The sequence below is a fragment of the Heterodontus francisci genome, chromosome 13 (assembly GCF_036365525.1).
Source record: "Heterodontus francisci isolate sHetFra1 chromosome 13, sHetFra1.hap1, whole genome shotgun sequence".
Classification (NCBI taxonomy): Eukaryota; Metazoa; Chordata; class Chondrichthyes; order Heterodontiformes; family Heterodontidae; genus Heterodontus; species Heterodontus francisci.
In genome coordinates, this window is record NC_090383.1 from 17,012,453 (window position 1) to 17,033,983 (window position 21,531).

At 42.3% G+C, this 21,531-nt stretch overlaps 1 protein-coding gene across 2 annotated transcripts in view; it reads right to left on the minus strand.

Annotated features, from left to right (window-relative positions):
• LOC137376248 (ras and Rab interactor 2-like) overlaps nucleotides 1-21,531 on the minus strand; it is a 182,336-nt gene that overhangs the window by 144,843 nt on the left and 15,962 nt on the right. Inside the window, exon 2 of one of the 2 annotated variants that reach the window (XM_068044416.1) lies at nucleotides 789-829. The exons of the other annotated variant lie outside the window; for it this stretch is intronic. The gene's annotated coding sequence lies outside the window, so the exon portion shown is untranslated. The remainder of the gene's footprint in view (nucleotides 1-788; nucleotides 830-21,531) is intronic. 2 annotated transcript variants of the gene reach the window in all.

Genomic DNA, 21,531 nt, shown 5'->3' on the forward strand with positions numbered 1-21,531 from the left:
AATAAAAAAATCACTAATCACCAAAATGAACTTTGCCCAAGGTACAGCTGCTACCACACTTCCCTGCCAACTAAGCTCAGCCCAATCTCTTGCAGTAGCCGACAGTAGCAAAACTCACATAACTCCCTTCTTTGTGCTCACAGCTCAACTGGAGAGGGGTGAGGAACACTCCTCGAAGAGGAAGTCGGTCATGTGTTCCCACTAAGAGCCGGCAGCACAGTCTCTTCCTTTACTGTATTCCCAAATGGTAGGTCAGCTATTTCTGCCAGAAAGGTTTTCCAGTGCTGAGCTCTTGTTATGAACAGTAACCTCACTTAGCTGTGACTCCAAGACTAAAGGAGTGGGAGGAGTTTGAAGGACCCAAATTACTAAACTGTATATCTGCAGCTTCATGGTGACTAATGCCAAGGGAGATCCATGGATCATACAAGTAATAAATTATGCAGTCCACCTTGCTGTTAAATTGATTAATCCAATCTGAGTTCAGGATGTTAACATAAAACACTCATTTTTTTGACATCTTGAGATTTCCTTGATTGAATTAGTGCCATGCAATTCATAGAACACAGTATCTAGTATCCTCCATTTACATTGTGTTTACACAGCATCTGCAGATCATCTGGAATAGTATCTTGCTTTATGTAATTTTAAACCAAAGATGTGTGATCAGTGGTACCCTGGGATTCAATGACATACAATTCAGCCACTTCTAATATTGGGCTACTGAATTCAATGGCTGTCTACGTGCATCTCTGCTTATAGTAGAGAAAGGCAAAGTCTACCTTTACCTGTAACTGGTCTTCACTGTGCAACCCCACCATAGGCCACCCTTAAAAACACAACAGGAAAAAAAATCTGTTTACAGAAAATTTGCATTACAGCTTCTTTCTATGGCCAGTAGTATCACTGAATGATTGTCAATTATCTGTAAGAATCACTATCAGAGACAAAAGACAAGAATGCAAATTAAAATGAAGTCGGAATAGAGAGGCAAAGCTATTTATACAATCAGAATTGCTGAGGAACTGAATGATTTAAAACATGACTTGTTGCAGAATGGAGAAGTTGAGGCAGTAAGACTGGATATAAATACAATAAATCCTCTAAACAACAAGTGGAAATAATGATTAAAGCTAAATATTGCTGAGCCCAAATGATTGTGCTGTTTGCATCTTTTAAATTGGTTTAATAAAGACTTTGCATCCTTTAACACAATGACAAAATATACAAGCAATGGCCGTTCACTGAAGCTCATCAGTCTGCTCCTTCCAACAGACCATATCCAACTTGTCCTGGACTTTTCACTAGGAGTCTGAGGGTGGTTAATTTCCAAGAAGAGTAGAATTTGAATTCTCCCCAACTCTGAGGCAACCAAACAAAAACTCCAGGAAAGCAATCTTAATATTATTCTACACTGACACGTTGGATTCCATACACAATATCGCTGTGGTACCAGCAGGATGAGAGCCATAGGGAGCGATTTTCAGCTGACAGCTGTTCATTTCTCCACTGAAAAATGGGCCTTAAAGAACCACCGGAGGTCACTCAAGAATGGCTGAGGGATTTTTGGATTTGTATTTTATAGGGCTCAGTGTGGGAACCTGTTAATTTCCCAGCTGCAGGATGCCCATTTGGCAGACAAACGAGGCCTCAATCAAAAATCATTTGGGACTCCTGCCACTTCACTCCTTGCAAATATTGAAGGTGGAAGTTGAAGATCACTCACATTCATGGAATATTTGCTCTTCTCCACACCTATCCCTAGAAATTTCAATCCCTTTCATTGCCAGATGTTTGTACGTTTTTAAAAGATTATCTACTTTGATTAACTACTTTTAACACATTTCTGGCTAGTTTCTCACATTCTTGATCACATTCTCCATAAACTTGAGGTCATCTAAAGCTCTGCTGCCCGTGTTTTAACTTGCACCAAGTCCCATTCCCCTACCACCCCTGTCCTCGCTGACCTACATTAGTTTCCGGTCAAGCAACATCCTGATTTTAAAATTCTCATCCTTGTTTTCAAAGCCCTCCATGGCCTCACCCCTCCCCAGCTCTGTAATCTCCTCCAGCCCCACAACCCTCAAAGATCTGTGTTGATCTCATTCTGGCTTCTTGAACATCCTCAATTTTAATTGCTCCGCCACTGGTGGACATGCCTTCAGCTGCCTAGGCCCCAAGCTCTGGATTTCCTCCCTACATCTCTCCTCCTCCCTAACTCTCTCCTTTAAGTCAGTCCTTAAAACCTACCTCTTTGATCAAGCCGATGATCATCTAACCTAATATCTCCTTATGTAGCTCGGTGTCATTTTTTGTTTTATGATGCTCCTATGAAGTGGCTTTGGACGTTTTATTACATTAAAGGCGCTTATATAAATAACAGTTTCTGCTGTTGACACCAGTGTGTCAGTCATTATCTCTATCAACTTACTGGAGAATTTTGCATTCATGCTCTCAAATGTGTGTATTCACACTTCTACCTAAACAACTGCAGGGTACATTTATATGGAGCCAAAACTGTACCCAACACCAGAAATTTAACTTGACCAGTGAGCTATTGCTTCAAACTCCCTGAGATACCCAAGAGATAAATCATGCAATTAGCTTGTGAAACAGCCACATATTGGCTTAATCTGTGTACAATTCCACTTTGGCTTTTTCAGATTTCCCAACGGACATCCTCACACAGATTAGACTTTTTTTTAAACTAGTGTAACAGCCAAATATAGAGTACTACTCATTTTGCATGAAGTTTGTTGTTTTAAGATTCAGTGTTTTGGAAAGAATATATGTTTTCAAGGCCAGTTACAAAAAGCCATACAGACCAGAAGATCCCAGATTTGATCCCTGCCTGTGCTTATTTAGCTAGGTTTAGCTGCAATAGCAGAGGAGGGCTACAGCTAGTCTAAGACCCTGACTTAACCAGGGAAACCTTGGTCACAATTCTCTTCAGCATCGCCTGCTCGAAGAGAGCTTGGATGGACATCAGTTGAATTGGATTCAGCAATACTGAATAGCCTTCTGAGACACTCAGTCTGTATTCACACATGAAAAAAGGCCACATAAGGGGATCTGTAATTAGCATCTGTGAAATCATATCCCAGTAACAGGACTATGGCTTTAAGAGGGCAGAGGAAAAGGAGGGGAGAAATGAGAACGAGATTGCTGTGAACTCAGCAAAAATAAAAATCACAATTTTTCTATGCTATGCAGCCTGCTCTTTTAATGTAAGGATTTTGCCTGTTTTTAATGGATAGCTTTTCTCCTTCAGTCTTTTGATTCAATCTTCTTCATTGCTGCTCTTCATTTCATCCAGTTTATTGTCACAGGACAGGTCACCATGATTCACCATTATGCGCTCACCAGCAGCAAATCATTTGTGTTCTTTGACCTTAAAATCCTTTGCTCCACAAAGCTCCACTTTGAAAAGCCATATGTAACATTCTCAGTGATCAAACAGCATGCCGATTTCTAAATTTTAGCAGCTCACAGTTCCATGAAAAACATCAAAGGAAAACCAACGTGTGCCAGGGAAAAGTAACAGCAGAAATCAAAGTTATCAGGTCATTACGTGCTGTGCTTGACCAAATAGAATTCAAGCTGTCCAAACTTAATTAATTTAGAACCCTTACAGGCAGAGGAGGCCTTCACTCTATTCATCTGAAAAGAAAGTAACACAACCTACAGCGTCCATCCTGGTTATAACCAAAGGAGACTTGTCAAGAGAGACAGGTGAGGCACTGTCTCACTTCAAACTATGCGTGTGTGGCTCGAGCTCCAAGTGAGGCCACGTTCCACATTTTACTAGTGGGACTCCGCAGAAGGGTTGTCAAGCGATGGCAGGCCAGCTTGGATTCTGGGCCAGGGAGACCCTGGTTTGGGAAATTAGGAGAAAATGGAGGTTTACATTGTGTATATTGGGAAGAATTAGTTCAAGAAAAGGGGTTGGCTTTGCAAAGTGATTACTCTCTTCCTCTCCTCTCATCTGTTTACCGGTTCCCTTTTCATTATAAGAAAACAAGGTCAGTGAATAATGAAAGAAAGCTGTAGACAAGAAAATAAAAATGCACTGCATGTGCATGAAGGGTCCTTGCCACGGTAACACACTTAGTTAACGTATTACTTGTCAGAAACTAGTTAGAACTAACCTGGGCTACCAAGAAACTTCGGCTCCATCTTTAATTCTTTGGTACAAGTTGAGTTGGTCAGCAAAAATATTGCATGGATTACAAATTATGATCAAAATACATTAATTAGACTGATGCTTGTGAGCCAAACCATGGGGAGCAGTCTGTGTTTGTCGGTTTCCAGTACAGTGTGCTGTTTCCACGATCCACCTTTATCGTCTATTCTGGAATAGTTGCCTATCTCAAATTTGACATTCGCATATTAATAGTATTTTTGAGTGTGCGGAGCCTATTACTGTGTTGATTTATACCATGTGGCTGTACTTTGTGGATATGTTGCAATGTCCAATACTTTTTAAAATATCGGTTATTAGCTCAGTCATGTGGAGGGACTGAAGAAGCTGGGGGCTGTTGTCCACAGAGCAGAGACAGTTTATAGGAGACTTGATAGAGGTGTTCAAAATCATGAATGGTTTTGATGGAGTAAATAAGGAGAAACAGTTTGCAGTGGCAGAAGGATCAGTAACCAGATGACACACACTTAAGGTGATTGGTAGAAGAACCAGAGCCAACATAAGGAAACTTATGATGATCTGAAATGCACTGCCTGAAAGGGAAGTGGAAGTAGATTCAGTTGCAATGTTCAAAAGAGAATTGGATAAATACTTGAAGGGAAAAAAGTTACAAGGTTATGAGGAAAGAGCAGGAGAGTGGGAATAATTGGATAGCTCTACCAAAGAACTGGCACAGACATGATGGACCAAATGGCCTCCTTCTGTGCTGTATGATTCTCTGAACACAGTACATACACTTTCTTGATGACCATTTTCTCCAAATACCAAAACACAACTCAGTGGCAACACAAAAAATTAGGGAGTAGCTGTGGGTTCACAGTATTCATTATTGCTGTGGACAAATCAAGCTGTTTTTCAGATACCAAAGCACATGTTATAGTAGTCGTCGTCTGATGTCGCTTGTGACCTCACCGCAGGGTTTTCGTCAATGACACAGCATTGGCTTTCTAGCTTATTTGAACTCAATACCACAAAAGAAAATTCATACTTTTTCCTATTTATTTCCACAGGGTAATCAATATGGGCAACTAAAGTTTACTTTAAAAAAAACACAAGACAGATGAGATTAAAGTATAAGACATTGAGAGAAATTGGGCTCGTTAGCACCCCTTTCCTCAGCTCTCCAAAATGGCATCCGCGGTGCGTACACACACTTGAGGAACGAATCACACCAGATGCCATATAGATGCAGCTAGTCAATGTCTGCCAGAAGTATGCAGAGCAGTCAGATCATGACATCAATCAGGACATAATACTCATTTGACGCCAGTGGTGCCATTTTGGAGCTCAACACTCCAGCCAATGCCTTGTCAAACTCGTACAACTGAACACATTTTCAACAGCAGGAAGAATCCCAAACTAACGCCTGGCTACCCGACCCGAACCCGACTACATGTGTCGGGGTCGGGTCAGGTCTATATTCCGAGTCCGGCATTCAGGTTCAGGTCGGGTCAGGTTGGACAGTAATGCTTCTGGGAACTCACGGGATCAGGCTCACCATGAATCCCTACAACTCCATCTGCAGGAATAGCCTGCTGCCGGAACGGATGAACAGGATCACAAGTATTACCATCTGGACAAGGTAGAGCACAACACCATGTTTGATATCATTAAATTTATTGCGATAGTCGGGTCGAGTTGGGTCGGGCGTGAAAAAAAAATTAAAGGACTTGGGCCCGGGTCGGGTTTCAATTTTATACCCGAGCAGGCCTTTATCCCAAACCCATGCTATTTAAAGTGATCAACAAATTACAGGTTAATTGCTGGTTGATTTTTTTTCTGGCTGTTGCTAGGATTCTGCAATTGTTTGGTGCTTTCTATAGTTATTTCAAGTTGTAAAAGGTCTACAGGGAGTGGTCTGGCAGGTGCTGAAGGAGTTTTTGCTGATTTCAAGGCACTGGTAGGCACGCCCCTTGGAATACAATGTGGCTTGAAGAATGAACAGAGGTCACACTGAGCAGAGCGAGCTGCTGGAAAAGGGAGGTGATAGAAAGCAAGGAGGAGGCGGGAAAGGAAGAAGAAAAAAAGTAAGAGAAGAGAAAGGCAGGAGGCAACCGAGACAACCCCTTTCCTGCCCAGGCTGTCTGTGAAGAACTCAGTGTGGTACCAGTAACCAATGTTCCCTTTAAGCTGCGCAGCCACACAAGAGTCCCTCTGCAGGCTGTGCATGAGTTGGCCCCTTTAAATTACCATGCTTGTGCGGCCATGCAAAAAAGTTTAAAGGGACCGCACAATTAAATAAATCGCCCGCACACACCAAAAAAAGTTAGAGGGAATGTTGCCAACAACCACAATGACCATTCACCAACAGTCCCACATCTTACCTTCCCTCTGTCACTAACCATCACAGTATCCACTCGGCCACAATGCAAAGTAAAAGCCACCACAAAATAAACATTCTAAACAAAATTCAGAAATGAAATCATGCCATAATACATACAAGAGTCAACCAATCACCATTGCGTATTCCTTTAGCGCCTGTTTTCCATGTGCCTTTGCCTGTCCTAGTGCTCCTACACAGTGCTACCCCAATGGCTGCAGCACGGCTGATGGAAGACTGCTAACTTTCAGTAGAGGAAACTGCAGTTGCCCTTGGAGGATGCCCTCGAGCAGCTCTAGGCCTAGAAGGCCCAGCTTCAGACTAACATCTCAGCATGGGCGGCAGCAGTCTGGACTGGCTGGGTGACAGGCAACAGCAAGGGCATTGGCAGAGTGGGTGTGGTGGGAGGATAAATGTTGTCTTCCTGTGAAAGCAGAGTAGGTTGTGCTCCATAGTGTTACTGCCATTCCTCCAGGGCAGCACCTTAGCAATCCTAGAAACCTGTTGGAGGACAAATTGTTGGACTGCTGTGCTACTCTGCAAGCCCCTTTATACAATGTAATCCAACACCATGTTGGCAGCAAGCTGACCTTGCATGACAGCAGTCTGAGCTGCCACTGCAGCACTCGGACATTGGGTAGCTGCTGCTTGTGCTACAACAGAGGCAGCAATATCGGCCATCAGACGCTGCATCAGGTTTCATCTGTAAGCATGCAAACGAAGTTGGCCGCCACTACCATGCTGGAAAGATGGGCTCCGAGATCTGCACAGTCATAGAGAGATACAGCACCGAAACAGGTCCTTCGGCCCACCGAGTCCGTGCCGACCATCAACTATCCATTTATACTAATCCTACATTAATCCCATTTTCCCTCTCACATCCCCAACTTCCCTCAATTCTCCTACCACCTACCTACACTAGGGGCAATTTTTTTTACAATGGCCAATTTATCTATCAACCCACAAGTCTTTGGTAGGAAACCAGAGCACCCGGAGGAAACCCAGGCAGTCACATGGAGAACGTGCAAACTCCGCACAGGCAGTACCCAGAGCTGAATCCGGGTCACTGGAGTTGTGAGGTTGCAGTGCTAGCCACTGCACCGCCCAAGTCCTACATCAAGCTGGTGCTGTATTCTTCCATGGTCCTTTCCACTGACTGCAGGCCTCCCAATGGACCAAACATTTTGTTGTGCATTCCCATCAGCGTTCTTCTGTAGGCTGCACCAAAGTCCTCTCACAAAGTCATGCAGTAGGTTGAATTCTGTTTTAATGATATCATATTCTGCCTGGAAGCACAATTTTAGTTATTTTACATGCTTACTCAACTTGGCACTTTGACGCACAAGAGGACGACTGAAACTTGGCCCTCTTGCATCATCAGTACATGTCCCAAACGGTCAGGAAGAGGCACCAGACCTACAGTAAATCCAGGGACGGGGGCTAGGAAATTGGGAGGGGCTGAGCATTGCCCAGCAGAGGCCCGCAGTTTCAATGCAGAACAATATGAACAGTTGCTCCCTCATGGCTCCGCACTCAGCTAAGTAGAACTCACTTGGCCTTTCTGTTGGCACCCTCCAGGCACCACTGATTTTGCTGCTTTAGGCTTGAGAAAACTGACTACAGCAGATGGCACAGTTCTAAAGAGCATACAGGGACAGAGGGACCTGGGGTCTTCATGAATACAGCTCTTTGAAGGTGGCAGGACATATTGAGAGAGTAGTTGTGGAAGTGAGCAGAAAGGCATGGCACTATGCTTAATGGGAAATATAGCCAAGTTAGGAATAGTAGCTTTGCTGAGCTTTGATTTTAAGTGGCAGAAACCACAATGAAATAGTTAAAAGTAAAGGCAGAGCGTGTGAGACAATAAAGACTAGCCGACACTGGTAATTGCCAGGACATCTGTTCTTTATGGCCTGATTGTGTGACTCCCTGTGGTTTGGAACAAATGGACTCCTGTGAATCAAATGATGTCCATCCCTGTGTGAGTGATAAGGAGTGCTAGGCCCCTCTTATCTTCATGAACTGCCACTACTTGATGTAGCTGCAGACTGCACGAAACACTCAGGAATGTACACCTAATAGAGATAGCAGGATGCGCCGCAATTACTTGTCACAAGGTAGAAACAGACTCATGATCCATGTAGGGAGTGAGACCAGCATGGTTATTGATGATTCCTATGCTCTTGTTAATTAGCTTGCTTATCCGCTTTGTTTTATCTTGCTGGTACAAAACAATATTTTATTAGTAACAAGTATGTATTGAGAATGGAGTGTATTGTTAACCTCAGTAACAGATGTACTGCATGTCACCACGTGGGTGATGTTGAATTGTACCGCACTGATTGGTTAAACAAGGAGGTGTAGCATGAATCTTTATGTATAAACAGCAGTACCTGTACCACAAACTTCACTTACTCTGGGGGGGGACCCGACAGACTCTGGTGGAGTCAGTGCCGCTGTTCTCAGAGTAAGTCCGCTGGCGACTGCGCAAATAAAGTAATTGATTTTACCTACGCATCCGACTAGGTATATTTACTGAACTAGACTGAAGGCAAAAAGAACTCAGATTTACATAGTTAGCAAGGTGTATGGGATCTTGGGCTTCATAAATAGAGGCACTGAGTACAAAAACATGGAAGCTATGCTGAAACTTTATAAAGCTCTGGCCACAACTAGAGTACTGCATCCATGTTTTGGTCACCACACTTTCAGAAGGATGTGCAGATCCTTGAGAGGATGCAGAGGAGATTTACCAAAATGGTTCCAGGGATAAGGAATTTAGCTACAAGGTTAGGTTGGAGAAGCTGGGTTGCTCTGCATGGAACAAAGGACATTGAGGGGAAATTTGATACAAGTGTACAAGATTGTGACAGGTTTAGATAAGGTAGACAAAAAAAGCTGTTTCCATTAGCAGATGGTACAAGGACTGGGGGGACACAGATTTAAGGTTTTGGGCAAGAGATACAGGGGGGATGTGGGGAAGAATTTTTATTAGGCAGCAAGTGGTAATGCCCTGGAACTCGGTGGAAGTAGAGACAATGAATGATTTCAAAAGGAAGTTGGATTGGCACTTGAGGGAAATAAACTTCCACGGCAATGGAGATAGAGCAGGGGAATGAGGCTGGCTGGATTGCTCGATGGGCCAAATGGCCTCCTTCTGTGCCCTAATGACTATGTATGGCAGTACAGTCGGTCACAATCCAATTTCCAAAAAGGGCTTGAAACAGATGTTATGCCCTCCATTTGGACAGGCAATGAGCCGAACACTAGTTGCAGACAGGTGCTCTGGACAACTCTACAGTGTTCTAACCAAGTAGCAAGTGACCTTCACCTGGCCTGGATTAAATGGATGCATGCCACACGCATTTCAGCACCTGCTTCTCACCCAAAAAAACAAGTGCTGCATAATCCAAATTTCTAGGCCCAAACCAAATTTCTAAAGGATTGTCCGGAGTGGTGGATTGTGGAGAAGAAAAAGAGAAACTGCCATGCAAACACATCATAAATGCTGTGGCTATTTTATCTTCAGTGGAAAAATCTTAAAAGAGAGATTTATTGGAAAAAGATTTGAGGAATGACTGCAATTTAATAACTTGGGTAAAGGGTGAAGGAGACACTGGACAGGGAGTCTACCTTCACCCTCATATTCTGCTTTTTGTCGGCAGTCACAGAATGACATGAGAAACCTTTCCAAACCCGAATCAGGACAATGTACAGGGGGAAAAAAGGGAGCTAAGGAAGTGAGACGCTGAGAGAGTGAAGCTTGGTAACTAAACCTCTCTTCAAAATTTCTTACACTCAAAGCTGAGGCACCCTCTCGATATCTGTAGGTGAGCATGGTTCTGATTCACAAAAAGAATCACACCATTCAAACTTGGCTACCTTGCTTCATTATTTATTACAAAATAACAGAATTACTCTGGTTATCTAAATTTCAAACCTGATCTAATGATAACCCTGGCGCTAAGGGAAGTCTCCATGAATTAGCGACAGATTGAATTTTAGTAGCTGGATGTAGGTTGGATTGTTGATTAACTGCAATAATCTGGGTCAAACTGCCCTGGAACTCCTCACTTACTCCTAGTAACAATGGCTGCTGTTAAAAACAGAACAGGAATTCCTGTGCAGGCAATTGGCCAGCACCATCAATCTAATTATGCCATTACTTCCTCCTAATAACGGTTTCATACAGTAAGATTTTTCTAGGCACTAAATATTTAGATGGGGTGGGGGTGGGTGAAAGAGAGAGGGGAGGAGGGTGTAGGACAGAGGGAGCGGCAAAGGGGAAGAAGTGAGGGACCTCAGATATCACACTGTCAGTGAACTGCTCCATTGCAAACTGCAGCCATGAGTTCAAACAGCTCTTCACATCCTAGAAAGCAAGAAAATTTCAAGAGCAGCGAAATACTCCTATCTGCTCTGCTGGTGATTGAACTTTTCCAGCTAAGATCCCTGCGGATTGGGACTTATGTTGGGAAAGGATGTTGATCCACAGAATTTCAATCTGAGGTTAAGCAACAGAACGTACTGGGATCTAAAACATTAATAACACAACATGACAAATTCAACAGATCTATTCACAATATATATTAATGACTTGGGTGAGGGAACAAAATGTAACATTTCCAAGTTTGCAGACGACACAAAGCTGGAGGGAAAAATGTGAGCCGTGACGAGGATGCAAAGAGGCTCCAATGTGATTTGGACAAGTTGGGTGAGTGGGCAAATGCATGGCAGATGCAGTAGAATGTGGATAAATGTGAGGTTATCCACTTTGGTTGTAAAAACAGAAAGGCGGATTATCTGAATGTGATAGATTGGGAAAGGGGGAGGTGCAACGAGACCTGGGTGTCCTTGCACACCAGTCGCTGAAAGCAAGCATTCAGGTTCAGCAAGCAATTAGGAAGGCGAATGGTATGTTGGCCTTCATTGCAAGAGGATTTGAGTACAGGAGCAAGGATGTCTTACTGCAGTTATACAGGGCCTTGGCAAGACCACATCTGGAGTATGTGTGCAGTCTTAGTCTCCTTATCTTAGGAAGGATGTTCTTGCCTTGGAGGCAGTGCAAAAATGCTTTACTAGGCTGATTCCTGGGATGGCAGGATTGACGTATGAGGAGAGACTGGGTCGACTAGGCCTATATTCACTAGAATTTAGAAGAATGAGAGGGGATCTCATAGAAACCTATAAAATTCTAACAGGGCTAGACAGGTTTTTGCAATTCTTACCTCCTGCGATAAAAGCAGGCAACAATTTTCAGAATGCCTCCGTGACTGCTCCTCAGATTAGTATGATTCTAGTCCAACAATGAAAGAAATATTGCTTGATTTAGTTCTGGGAAATGAAGTGGGGCGAATAACCAATGTGAGAGTAGAAAAACTGGAAAATAATGATGACAACATAGGTTAATTGTAAGAAAGAGTAATGAGTGGTCAAAGATAAGGGTGCTCATTGGAGAAAGACAAAGTTCAACAAGACAAGGCGGCAGCAGAATTGGCAGCAAAGTTAGCAAATGGGGTTGATGGAAATCTTCAAATACAATAGTATTAGTTCAAAGTAAATATAGAACATAGAACAGTACAGCACAGTACAGGCCCTTCGGCACACGATGTTGTGTCGAACATTTAACCTACTCTAAGATCAAACTAACTACCTACCCTTCATTCTACCATCATCCATGTACCTATCCAAGAGTCGCTTAAATGCCCCTAATGTATCTGCTTCTACTACCACCGCTGGCAGCGCATTCCACGCACCCACCACTCTCTGTGTAAAGAACCTACCTCTGACATCTCCCCGAAACCTTCCTCCAATCACCTTAAAATTATGCCCCCTGGTGATAGCCCTTTCCACCCTGGGAAAAAGTCTCTGGCTATCCACTCTATCTATGCCTCTCATCATCTTGTACCCCTCTATCAAGTCACCTCTCATCCTTCTTCGCTCCAATGAGAAAAGCCCCAGCTCCCACAATCTTTCTTCGTAGGACATGCCCTCCAGTCCAGGCAGCATCCTGGTAAATCTCCTCTGCACCCTCTCTAAAGCTTCCACATCCTTCCTATAATGAGGCGACCAGAACTGAACACAATATTCCAAGTGTGGTCGAACCAAGGCCTTAGAGAGCTGCAGCATAACCTCGCAGCTCTTAAACTCAATCCCCCTGTTAATGAAAGCCAACATATCATACGCCTTCTTAACAACCCTATCAACTTGGGTGGCAACTTTGAGTGACCTATGGACATGGACCCCAAGATCCCTCTGTTCCTCCACACTACCAAGAATCCTGTCTTTAAGCCTGTATTCCGCATTCAAATTCGACCTTCCAAAATGAATCACTTCACACTTTTCCAGGTTGAACTCCATCTGCCACTTCTCAGCCCAGCTCTGCATCCTGTCAATGACCCGTTGCAACCTACAACAGCCTTCCACACTATCCACAACTCCAGCAACCTTTGTGTCATTGGCAAACTTACTAACCCAGCCTTCCACTTCCTCATCCAAGTCATTTATAAAAATCACAAAGAGCAGAGGTCCCAGAACAGATCCCTGCGGAACACCACTGGTCACCGAGCTCCAGGCTGAATACTTTCCATTTACTACCACCCTCTGTCTTCTATGGGCCAGCCAATTCTGTATCCAGACAGCCAACTTTCCCTGTATCCCATGCCTCCTTACTTTCTGAATGAGCCTACCATGGGGAACCTTATCAAACACCTTGCTAAAATCCATATACACCACATCCACTGCTCTTCCTTCATCAACGTGTTTTGTCACATCTTCAAAGAATTCAATAAGGCTTGTGAGGCATGACCTGCCCCTCACAAAGCCATGCTGACTGTCTCTAATCAAACTATACTTTTGCAATATACTCTTGCAAGACACAAAGAAAATGTGCAAAAAAAGTCTGCAGATATTTAGAGATTAAAACTAAACTGAAACTTAAAAAGGCATAAAATTAGGAAATAGCAATACTAAAGAAATGAGCAGGAATATAGAAAGTGGGAAGATTAAGAGGGAGATTACATGAGCTAAAAGGCAACACATTTTATAAACATTTAGAAAGTAAAAGAATAGTTAGAGAGGGTTGGACTGCATTCTCGTGGGTGAAGGAAGTCTAACCTATGGCTACTGAGTGTATGGTAATGTTATTAAATAAATATTTTGGATCAGTTTTTACAAATGGTAGAAGAGAGAATGTAGATTTACTCAAGGAGGATATGGAACAATATGTCAAAGATAACTATAGAACAGAAACTGCTTCTAAAAAGGTTAACAGAACTTAGTGTGAATAAGTCATGGAAGGCTGCTGAAAGATTTCGGAAAGGAGATAGCAGAAGCCCTGGCGACAATTTTCAAATCCACTTTAGAATGTAAATTGGGTAATGAAGCTGGAAAGTAATCAAATATGTTAACGTCAGTTATGGGCAATTTAAAACAAAATCAGTGAGTGTTTAGATATACATGGGTCAAAGACAGCCAGAACAGGTTTGTTAAAGGCTGGTCATGTTTGACACATTTAATAGAATTTTTTTTTTGAAGGGATGACTGCATAAAACATTCATGTTGTAGATGTAGTCTCTATGGATTTTTAGAAGATGTTATTTGCAAGGCAACTCACTAAAAGGCTTGTCAGAAGTATTCAGGCTGCTGATACAACAATGTCTATTTATATAGCACCTTTAATATAACAAGACGTCCCAAGGTGCTTTACAGGAGCATTATAAAACAAAGTATGACACTGAGCCACAAAAGGAGATATTAGGTCAGATGACCAGAAGCTTGGTCAAAGAGGTAGAGTTTAAGGAGTGTCTTAAAAGGAGGAAAGTGAGGTGGAGAGGTGTAGGGAGGGTATTCCAGAGCTTGGGGCCTAGGCAACTGAAGGCGCAGCCACCAGTTGTGGAGCGATTAAAATCAGGGATGCTGAAGAGGCTAGAATTAGAGGAGTGCAGATATCTTGGAGGGTTGTGGGACTGGAGGAGATTACAGAAATAAGGAGGGGTGAGGCCATGGAGGGATTTGAAAACAAGGATGAAAATGTTAAAATCAAGATGCTGCTTGACTGGGAGTCAATGTAAGTCAGCGAGCTCAGTTGTGATAGGGAAACTGGTCTTGGTGTGAGTTAAGACATGGGCAGCAGAGTTTTGGATGACTCTAATTTACGAAGGGTAGAATGTGGGCGATCAGTCAGGGGTTTGTTGGAATAGTCAAGTTTAGGGGTAGAGAGTTTCAGCAGCAAATGAGCTGAGAGAGGGGCGAAGTCAGGCAACATTACCAAAAGGTGGAAATAGGTGGTCTTAGTGATGGCACGAATGAGGTCGGAAGCTCATCTCTGAGTCAAATGTGACAAAGTTGCAAACAAATTGGCTTAATCTCAGAATGGTGCCAGGGAGCAGAATGGAGACAGTAGCTAGGGAACAGAGTTTGGAGTGAGGACTGAGTGGGGTTTTAGTCTTCTCAATATTTAATTGGAGGTAATTTCAGGATACAAGAAGTTAGCAGCATGGGTGGAAAGTTGGTTGATGGAGAGGAAACAATGCATTTGGGGAAATGGGATTGGAATCTAGTTGGAAGTAGTGCACCCAGGGGTCAATACTTGGTGCACTTTTGTTCTCTGTACCTTTAGAAGATTTGGACTGGTTATAGGGAGAACATTCTCAAAATTTACTAAGCAGACAAAAATAGAACATTTGGCAAATAGCAGGAAGGATTGTAAAGGAGGTCAAGAAGACAGACAGGTTGGAGGAATAGGCAGATAGGTGGAAGGTGCAATTTGACATGGATAAGTGTGAGATAATACATTTTAGGAGGAAGAACAAGGAATTGGAGTAAACACTCAATGGGAAGACACTTAAAGTATGGAAAAGCATATTTGGGTTCAAATATATAGTTCCCTGAAAGTGAAACCAAGCAGTTAAAGCCATAAAGGGTGTAAAAGTAGTAATAATTTGTTCAAAACTGTTAGTCCATAGTAAGAGTACTGTGTGCCATTTTGGATGCACTATTATAAAAAGGTCATTAAAGTCAGCATGTGTGCACAGTGTAGATTCACCAGGGAGGGCATATGATAGTTATGAAGAGAGACGAGATATTGGGACTATTTCCACTGGGGAAGCGAGACTAGAGAAAATGATAGAGGTTCTAAAAATTATCAAGGGTTTTAATAGAGTGAACAAGGACAGATTATTTCCACTGGTTGGGGCTCAGTAATGAGGGGTCAACAATGAGATTGTCACTGAAAGTGAGGAGAGGGGTGAGGTGAAAATTTATTTATGCAACTGGTTGTTGGAGGATGGAATGCTTTGTCAAAGGGAATGGCTGAGGCAATTGTATCTTTTAAAGGGAAAATTGAATAAATATTTCAAACGCAAGGTGCAGGGCTATGGGAAGAGTTCCCAAGTCAGTGGAATGAGTTTGGTATCTCTAGAAAATAGCTGACACAGACATAATAGGCCAAATGGCCTCCTTTTATGTTCTAAATGTCTGTGCAACTGTTAAGCTATGATAAAAGCTTTGGGAATTGTTGGCTAGGAAATGTGATTCATCAGCTTGTCATTTGCATGCGACAGGAGAATACTAAAAATTTCAAGAAGGATACAAAAGGTAGTTTTCTTTTTAAATTATATAAAACAAAATATAAAATTGCAGCAAATGGAAGAAATAAAACACACTGCGTACCTGTACAAGTAACCAGCTGTAATTTGGTTTGAAGACCAAATTGCGCACACATTATTAAACAGCTGACAGAAATTGTTCGGACCCTAAACACTTTCACAAAGTCCATAACAGTCTGCCACACTTCACTCTTCTCTGTCACTCTCCACGTATTACAGAAACCAGACAGGTTACAGTACATGATCCAGATGTCAGTGGAGGATGTGCCCAGGCTAAGTGTGTGGGAGAATCCTTTAGCTCTTTTGCTAACACATAATTATAAAACCTGGCTTTTCTGGATAATACACTGAGCTTTGATTTTCACTGGAATTCATCTTTTTACAATTAAAAAATCTCAAAAGGTATTTAAGTTTGCGGGCATTTGACAGATGTATTGCGACCAATCTAAAAAGTTCACAAAGTAAAAAAAAACAGAAAAAGACATTTACACAGCTTCAATCAATTAGAAGTCAATACCACAGCAAAGATATTTTTTATTTATGATTCTTCAATCAGACCTTCATCAGTGCATTAAGTTAAGATAATAGACTTCTTTTGGATGTACGTTAAGGATAAAATACAGTTTGCGGAGGGCACATATTTTAAGGAAAGTTTTCACTGTTCTGTGATCATACACAATCCGGCTCTGTCCTCATAGGCAAGCGTTTAAGAATGAGGATAAAGTCTTTATGCTTGTATAGTTAATGATATTCGCAACATTAATCTTGACATTGCATTTTGAAGCAGACACATTTATTTCTCCCTGCACAAAAGATTTAATGATATTTCTTTAAAAATAGATTTCTGCATACTTCACAGATCTCAATGCCAGTGAATAGAATACTTCTCCAACCTTAGTGCCTTGCATCAGTATTTAGCACTCCCACAACAGACACACCAGAAACTACCTGCCAGAGTCAGACTCCCTTAGCTCTCCAACAATCACACCACTGTGGCATTTCTATTTATATCACGGGTATGGACTCAAACTGATGAGTTAACATGCAGTGGGCTATTTCTGATTTGGTTGCATTCTATAATCTGTGTACCTCCATCTATAGCAGACAGTCATGAATTGCTTCTTGGCCACTGAAGTGCCAAAATGATTGGCGACAAATTTTGTAATACATTTCTCTCTATTCCTCCTTTCATAATAAGATTAAATTAACAAGCATGAATTCCAACCCTGTAATGAAATACCTCCGTAAATTAATGAAAGGCAGTAAGTTGCTTTAAAAAAAAAGCATAAATTTTATGCTGAAGGTGAGGGATATAAGTGCTCGAGAACTGAACATTCCGCATGACGGAATTTTAAAAATTTTCCTGCAAATCATGGGATTTACAAGTGAAATGTGGCTGCTGGCAACAGAGAGTTCTAGTCATAACTTCTGGCTCCAATTTTAGCTTTGCACATGTATTGTTAAAAAAATAAAGTGCTCATACACATTTCTGGATCTCTGGTCACGACAAAGTTTAATTTTTTTTAAAACTACCTTAACACTTGAATTAGGCTGTCAACTGGATATTTTACATCGTTTGGATTGGATTAATGCAGGACAACTTGAAGTGAGCTAATTATTGTTTTGTGATCGCATCAAGAATTATGTCCCTTTAAGAACTCAGTATGCTAATGAGGTAAGTGCCAGGATGGACTTGTGACTAGAAGCCATAGTCAATCTGCAACTGTAACTCCATAGACAAAAGGTTCTGTACACAGTTTGCTCTGTATTGTATATAATAGTTAGCTGTTATTAAACCTGTTTGAGATCTTCAAGGAATTGGAATTCATGTAACTCATTGTATTACTTAAGACAACACAAAGAACACATGACATGGTGGTAGCTGTGGTGAAAAGACATGCCATTACCTTGAAGACCATGGGCGAAAACAGCAAACCAGTGAAGAAACTTTATAAAGTACCTGAAAAGAATGCAAGAAATACTTTCCCAAACAGCGAAAAGCAGAAAAAACTTACCTCCAGCTGAGGGAGATAGAGCACTGAACAGGAATGTATTTGCAGCCTGTGACTGGGTGAGTCACTGTGCTGATGGTCGAGGGATCCTAGTTTTAAAAAAAGCTTTGATGTGCTTTAAAAAAATGGAAATTTTAAAGGCTCAGTAGGGGAGAGAAAAAAAGCAGGGGAAACCAGATTCCTCTCAGACTGATTGAGGTCAGCGCCATTATGGGAGACATCCCAAAAAGAAAAGCGCGGAAAGCCCTGAACACTACAGAGCCTCCATTCACAGAACCAAAGCAGAAAAAGCCATTAAACCAGTCAACCGTGCAGAAGATAAACAAACTCTGGCAGTCAAAGCTAAAAAAAAAAAATCATTTCACTACTCAAGCATGAAGAACATAACAATCTCTAGAAAAAAAAAGCAAAGGGGAAAACTCTTGAACTGCCTATTGAACAGCTGTGTAAAACATACAGGCTGAAGTGCTGAAAGCAAAATAAGCAAAGAGAACATTGTCAAGCACCTGCTCCTCTTCTTCACTCTAAATAAAAGAGAATTTCTTTTTGGGGAAACAGCAGAGAGCTAATAGCACAAGTCTTAAAGCAGCTTTTAAGCCACAAATAGACAAGTAATAATAAATATAGTGTTACAGGCACATACAAAGCTGAACAAAGTTAAATAGAGAACAGAAAGCAAAAGAACAGCAGAAAGATGGATATCAAATTTCCCTGCATGAACTGGAAGGCCACTGACATCTACCTTTTTAAACAAAGAGTTCAGTTATGCTTCACAGACCAAGCGGTTGTAGAACCAGAGAAGCAAGCTGTCAAAATATTGATAGCAGTTGGAAATGAGGGGTTTCACAGAATCAGCACCTCTGGCTTATCTGCAGAGAACCCGGCACTGTGGCGCAGTGGTTAGCACCAGGTTTGATTCTGGGTACTGCCTGTGTGGAGTTTGCAAGTTCTCCCTGTGACCGCGTGGGTTTTCGCCGGGTGCTCCGGTTTCCTCCCACAGCCAAAGACTTGCAAGTTGATAGGTAAATTGGCCATTATAAATTGCCCCTAGTATAGGTAGGTGGTAGGGGAATTGAGGGAAGGTGGGGATGTGGTAGGAATTTGGGATTAATGTAGGATTAGTATAAATGGGTCGTTGATGGTCGGCACATACTCGGTGGGCCGAAGGGCCCGTTTCAGTGCTGTATTTCTAAATAAAATAAATTTAAAAAACAGAAAGATCCCGTAAATGATATGGGAAGTGCTAGAAGATCAACTTCAGGCAAGAATGAATTTTAGAATTTGTGGCCTGGAATTGATGTCCTATAAGCAACAGCCACAGGAATCAATAGATCGATTCGTCGGTAGATGCTGTTGTAAAGACAACAAATGTGATTTTCCAGAAACTGAGCTGTCGGAGCGAATAATGGAACTGGCAATTGTCTCAATTATTGAAGCATTTCAAAAAGACCTCTTGGGGGAAAAAGGTCACAGCACTGATGTGCTGCTAGAAGATGACAGGAAATACAAAGCCATCGTAGCTGCACAATCTATAAGCACTAGGTGCAACTGACAGTATTGGCACGATAACCAAGTCACAAAAAGCAAGCAAGCTCTGTTGGAAGTGTGATCTGTCCCACTCACTGCAAAGCTGTCCTGCATTTCAAGACCTGTGCAAGGCGTGCGGTGCAAAAGGACACTAGGCCCACCTATGCAAGAAATCTGGCTCCAAGGATGTAGCCAGAAGTCACAATAGGGCACAAACAAACAGAAGATGGGTGCAGCAACAGGGCAACAGCAGCAAGGAGAGCTCCAGAGACCTGCATAAATGCAAGCCGAAGCACAAAGTCCTCAGTGAAATCAACCCGAGACAAGGCTCAGAGTGGAGCGATTCTTAGCCCGAAGACGATCAGGCGCTTCACATTGTGAACCTGACACATTGTGTTGATGAAGTCAAACAATTGGAAGCTTTTGCTACTATCAATATCATGTGCCCAAAAAAAGCTGGCAAAAATACACTTAGGGCTAAGATTGACACGGGAGCTAGTGCAAACATCCTACAGTCCGAATCCTGAAGGATATGTACCGGGGTCATTGGAAATCAATGATACAACTGACAGCTGCAAAGTTAACCACATACAATGGGTCACCTATCCCTTGCAGTGTCACACTAACAATACAATGCAGCTATGACAAGTGGGTATGGAAACTAAAAATATTTCACCTGGTAGACACAAGTGGACAAGCAGTGGCAGGGCTACCAGCGTGCAAGGACCTCAACATTGTAACTATCCAGGAGGTCACCACTACAGCTGAAGAGACCAAGGGTATCCGCATTGAGTCAGTCCACAACCTACAACAAGTGTACCCGGACAGGTTTGACGCCATGGTAGATTTCAAAGGCGATGCCGTACTGTACCTCAGAGAGGATGCAATTCCATCAATCGACCCTCCCAGAAAGTGCAGTGGTACATACAAGAAAAGCTTAAGTGCGAGTTGGACGACATGGAGCACAATGGCATCATCCGTCGTGTGCATCATCACACAGACTGGTGCAGTTCAATTACGTGTGTACTAAATAAGGATGGAGCAATCAGGAGATGTCTCAATCCGTGGTGTCTAAACCTCTCCCTAAAGAGATGCCCCCTCAAGATTCCAACTCGAGGAATTGAGTTCCAAGTTCATAGAAGCCAAATTCTTCTCCAAGTTGGATGCTAAACATGGATATTGATCAGTACACCTAACTAAGGAATCTCAAGAAGTCATCACATTCAGAACATCATTTGGAGGATACTGCTTCCAGAGACTACCCTTCGGCTTATCTGTCAGTCAAGATCTGTTTCAGCAGCATACGGACAGAATGATAGAAAACGTGCCTGGATTTATATGCATTGCCGATGATATAGCGATAATGGGCGACACCAAAGAAGAGCATGGTTGAAATCTTCACTCACTGATGGCAGCAGCTCATCACGAAGGGCTTGTTTTTAAACAGCAATAAGTGCCAGGTGAATGCAAGTCAGATCAATTTCTTTGGCTCCATCTACTCAGATTGTAGAATCTATCCTGGCCCAGGCACAGTCGAAGATGTAAGGCATATGCCTACCCCACAAGACAAGGAAGATCTACAGAGATGTCTTGGATTTTGCAACTGCTTGGCACCAAATTTTTCCGACAAAGCATCATCACTGAGAGAGCTCTTAAAGAAAGACATACCATGTACACGGGAGGAGGACCGTCAGCATATCTTTGAGTCTCTCGAACAAGTATTATCAGCACAAATCTGTACCCTGCAGTCATATGATCCAAGGAAGACGACAATCCTGGAAGTCAACACCTCACAAAAAGGGCTAGGAGTGTGCATCCCGCAAGATGGCAAACCAATTGCATTCAAATCCAAAAGTTTATCCT